This window comes from Marmota marmota, unplaced genomic scaffold (assembly GCF_001458135.2).
Source record: "Marmota marmota marmota unplaced genomic scaffold, marMar, whole genome shotgun sequence".
Classification (NCBI taxonomy): Eukaryota; Metazoa; Chordata; class Mammalia; order Rodentia; family Sciuridae; genus Marmota; species Marmota marmota.
The window spans coordinates 2,302,919-2,308,542 of NW_026000057.1; positions in this window are offsets into that span (position 1 = coordinate 2,302,919).

Sequence of the window (5,624 nt, forward strand, 5' to 3'; positions counted from 1 at the left end):
AACATCTGAATATAATTGATGATCTGTTATAATTCCTTTGCCTGCACTATAATGGCTTTTAAATTTACCTCCTAATTTTACTATTCCATTAATTAACTATGATTGGGATTACAATCTCCTCAAATCTTTCCTGGTAGGAAGAAATTGGGTAGAAATAATCGTGATAGTAGTAAAAGTGATAATTAAATAAAGATATTAAAGTCACTATATGACTGGCATGTAAAAAGCTAAAATTGTTCCCTGGAGAGATTTTGTCTTAAAAAAGATGCTCCAATAGTATATATAAACTTATATAAATCCCCCTTTTCCTGCCTCCAGACCCCAGCAACCTCCCTGCCCTCAACACATTCCCTAAACCAGGACAAGAAAATCTGGGGGAGACAAATAAATGGAAAAGAGAAGAAATTCATAGCTTGAACCAAGCCAAAGCATGTTTCCACCCACTTGGTAGGACTCTTCAAAACTTGCTAAAGCAAATTGAACTCTGCAAATGTGTATTTTAAAAGGTTGGATATTGAAAGTGGAGGGGAAATTGAACAGCAGTACAAGATTAAAGTGTTATGTGAAATTTCAGTAATTGTGCCCATTAACTGAAAAAATATTTGCTTAAGTTTTTTTTTTTCAGTACCACCCCTTGGTTAGCCAACAAAATTGGAATGTGCTGCCCAGGAGTGTTCTGCTGCCCGTTTACAACCCCGTTTTCAAACCTGGAACATCTCCAGCTATGCCTTCCTATATTTAATGTTTATTACCTTCCTTTATTTAATAAATACCATGCAGAATACCAATAGATAGGCTGGATTAAAGTAGAAATTGACTACAAAGGGGTAGGGGTCAACCAGAAAGACTGGCTTTTCAGTGTCTCCCCAGCAGTACCTCAGGCCTGGAGAGAGCCAAAGATGGCTTCTGTCTACCTTTCTAGGTTCCTTGGCTGGGCTACAAATTAAATTGACGTAAAACCAGATTCACAGGAGAAAAACCAACAAAATATGAGTGCAGAAGGGGCAGACTGAAGCTTCTATAGCATCCTGAGCTATAGAATAAAAAATAGGGCTTGGAGTTTCTGGGAGGTGGTGGAGACAAGCGAGGTGAGGGGGAGGTGAGGAGGAGGCGAGGGGAGGGAGCTCTTGGTGACTAAAGGTGGTCTTGTGCAGGTAGAGCCTCTCAGGTAGCAGCAGTACCTGAAGCAGCCCTCAGAATAGCTGACAGGTCGTGTGGAATAGTGTCAACCTCTGCTGTCCTTGCCTGTGATCCCAATCTTCCCTGGTTAAGATTCCCAGGGAGGGGATTCATGACCACTGGGTTCCTTTAGGATCTGTCTCTAGGCAGCTGGTTCCTTTAGGATCTGTCTCATAGAAAGTCACTGCCTGCATCTACCATCTCCAAGCACCCTCTATTCAAAGGAATCAGTATATCAAAGTATCATATTTGGGGGTAGTATTTCCTGAACTTCATCAACACTTCAAATAGAATTAGGTGGAAAAGGTATTAAAATTAGCTCCTAATTTCCTAAGGTTCTTCTTTTTTTTTTTTTTTTTCTGATATAAGACAATTTATTACTGAATACTAGGCTCCTGGTATTTCCTCTCCTTGTATTTTTTGGATAACTGATTTAAAATTCCTCCCCAAAATGGCATGGAGATTCTTCAAGAAACTAAAAATAGAATCTACCATCTGATCCAGCTGTCTGTCCCACTTCCAGGTATACATCCAAAGGAAATGAGACCTGCGTGTCAGAGACATGTGGATTCCCATGTGTGTTGCTGCACTATTCATAACAGTTAAGATACAGAGCCAGGCTAGGTACCCATCAGTGGATGAATGTGTTGAGGAAAATGTGGTAGACATCCACAATGGAACACTGGCTGACCACAGTGAGAATGACATCCTATCGTTTGCAGAAAAATGAATGGAACTGGAGGACATTATGTAAGGGAAACAAGTCAGACACAGAAAGGTAAATTCTGCATGTAATCTCTCCTATATGAATGTTTTAAAGAGTTGATTGGAATGTATAATGCTGCTACCAGAAGCTAGAAAGGGTTGCTGACAGCAGATAGTGGGAGGCTGGGGGTACCCGAACACGGTTACAAGGAAGTAAACGTCCTAGAGTTCTATGGCCCCATGAGGAGACTGTAGTTAAAACAACCTATTATGTTTTATAAATAACTGGAAGAGAGGAGCTTGAAAGCTCCAAATACAAAGTAATGATAAGGAGGTGGAAAGTTAAATCACCCTGATTTGATCAGTACATATTATATACATTTATTGAAATATGTCACTGTGTCCCACAAGTATGTATTACTTCGTGCGAGTCAAAGGTTTTTAAGTTTAAAGAGACAGAAGTGTTAAGTAACCTGATTTGATTGTTTATTCTTTCTTTCTTCTTCTCCCCGCCCAATGCTCAGGAGCAAAGCCCGGTGCCTCCCACATGCATTCTGCCTCTGAGCTATGTCCCCAGCTTTCTGATCTGATCACTATACATACCTACATGGGTAGCATTGTCACACAGTACCCATCAATTGGTAAAATTAAAATAATAATTTAAAAAAATAAATATATATTAAAAGATTGGTGAATAAATATAGATCTATACATTTTAAGTTAAAATAAAAATGTTAACAGTGACATCACTTTAAATGATAAAATAATTAAAAGTTCTCCCGACTACCCTGCTCCCTTTTCCTCTCCCATTCCCTTCACGGTTGTTGACTCTTTCCTCTACCTAGCTTAGGCTGCTTCTGTAGGAAGACAGTCAACAAGATACAAACAGTAAAATATATTTGACCTGATTTCTACTTACTGATTTCTACTTACATGTTTGTGAAATAAGAATTTGGGGATAAAGGGAGAGAGATACTGAGTCTCAAAGGAAGAGGCCATAAACCAATGAAATGTCCAGGAACAATCGCAATTCCCAAGCATCACGCTCTTGGCCTGAGCCCTTGTAACCAACGAGCAAGTGCAAGGAAAACTGGTGCAAAATTATGTAGCCCTACCCTGACTCCACCTCCAGTTCAGACCCTAGCAACCGTCCCTCTCTAAATATTAACACCCCACACCAACAGGATGCTGCAGATAGCCCCACAGAATGCATCTTTCTTGCTTTACTTCAAAGGCATCTCTCTTGAGATTGTCCCCATTCTCCCTTGAACTTGCATCTCCTTTCCTAAATAAACCTCTCTCTGTGCTTTTGGACTGTGAAGAAATTGTTTTCCTTCACTGTGCCAAGACACCCCCTGGCCCTGAGTCAAGTTTCCTCTTCTGTCTAGGAACTCCCCAGACCTTTCTTCAGAGATTTGTCTTCTCCTGTGACATGTGCACACAGAGAATGAGAACCTAGAAGCATAGATTTTCCACCTTTGGTCTATGCTATACTAGTTGACTTACATTTTTAGAATGAATTCAAGTGACCTGTGTTATTTTCTATCACAGGTTCTTTTGAATACAGTCAAGTCTCAGCTGCCTGAATATCTCTTGGACTGCTCATGGGCAGTGCAATTCCTGGGTTTCTTGTTGCTCTGCTGGCCCAGATCATCAGGTCTCACCACATCCACTCCCAGCCCTGTCCTACTCAGCCCTGCTCAGAGCATCATCCCTTGAGCGTGAAGCAGGAGAGAAAGGCCAAGGCCCAACCTCAGCAGCCTAAGACTCCACAGCAACCACAACCACTTATGACTCTGGTTTCCCTCTAGCCTGCTGCAGGACCAGCAGGTGTAGAGTGACTGCTTCAGCCTCCCTTATTCATGAAGAGAAGCAAAATTATCCTAACCAATGTTGGAGTGGATGCTTCAGTTTCCAAAGAAGTACAAAATATATGCATGAGGGCAATGCATTTCTGTCATTTGCTCATAGCTTACTATTTAATTTTTCAGGATATTTATAATGTACTAGGGTTAACTATAGGGTTCTCCTTTGCAAAGGAAATGTACCAAAATTAGTCATAGCAATGAGTCATCCTCATCCCAGAAGTCACTTACAGGTACCGTATGAGCAAAGACAATCAGGACTTCTTTATGGATGTATGCCAAAAACAGTATATGAAAATAAGCAACCAATCCAGACTTTGTGTGTGTGTGTAGTTCTGGGGATTGAACTCAAGGCCTTATGCGTGCCAGGCAATCACTCTACGAGGGTCTCCCAGACTATTTTATGTGTAAAATAAACAAAGAGAGCAATACTATAAGCCATAGGCAAGAAGGAACTAAATGAGAGCCCTAGGAAATGTTATCCATCCCAGTAGAATACAATTTGCCAAGGCCCAGGGAGACACTGTGCCTAACTCCTGCTGTGTCTACTAAAGAGGAAAGAGTGGGTTTTCTTGCAGGAAAGAAGGTTGTCTCTATACCTGTGTGACCTAGGTGACATCAGGTAGTGAGCTAAACAGAGTGTCATATCTATGTTAAGCATCCTGGGAAGGTGAGGTTCACAGGGGCTTGCACTCTATGCTTCTTCCTGATAGGAAGAATCAGTTACACATTTGGATCTACACTCAGGACCCTCAAGATCCCCCTAAGAGTAATTCCTTAGTCAGTGAGGCACATAACACATAGGAACCAAGGCAATGGCACCCAGTCTCAAGTTGTATGACCAAATCAAAGCAGGGAGAGGAATAGGGCAGGGATCTCTGCCGGTTTTGTTCACTCCATCCTAAGTGGTTATAGTATTGCCTGAACAAAGTAGATGATCAATAAACATTTCCTGGGCAAATGATTACATGCAAGAATGAATAGGCAATGACTCGACATTATTCACACTGGGGGAGGAACTAACTATTCCCTGGTACAAGTGAATATCAGATTTTTTGTGAATTATTTTGAAAGTGTAGTAACCTTTGCTAGTTAGATACAAATTTGATGGTTGAAATGTATTTAAATCAAGGGTGTAAGCACAGTTCATGTTTTTAAATTAGTGAGTATTATTAGTCTACCATGTACAAGCCAAGAGCCCTGATAGGGAAAACAAATCACAGGTATGAGATAAAAAACAGGAGTGAAACACATGAAGAGGGTGGGGGGAGTTTGGATAATATGAAGAAATTTAAAAAAAAATTGACCCTCGTTAATTATCTGGGTCCCTATGAGTACTTACTAGAGAGTTATATAAAAAATTCACCCTGTAGCTCTTAATATCTCTTCTTGGTTATATACATTGCATCGCTCAGAGTTTGGGCAAGAAAGCAGAACCCTCTCTAGGTATTTTAAGTGGAAAAGGATTTAATACAGGGAATTTGAGCCCTTACACAAAACCTCTACAAAGGCTAAGAGAGTAAGGATCCAAGAAGCCCCTTGTAGCTTTCAGGAAATCGGGAAGTTCAGAGCGCAGAAGAAACCTCCACCAATAATCTCCATTTTGTGCAGCGCCAAAGTAGGTAAATGGCGGAATACCTGGAAGCTTCCAGCCAAGCCCCTTGTCTGCTCATGGCCCAAGATTACCTGCTTGCTCACAGCTGCTGCCTCAGCGATGGTGTCTTTGCCTTAGGTCCTAGTCAGTCTCAAGGAGGGCCCATGTTCATGGACAGGCTGTAGTTCAGACCTTGAATGTCCTCAAAGGCCCATGTGTCTCCAAGGTGGGGCTACTGGGAGGTAGAGGAACCCTCTGGAGGTGCCCCCCCCCCCCCCCCC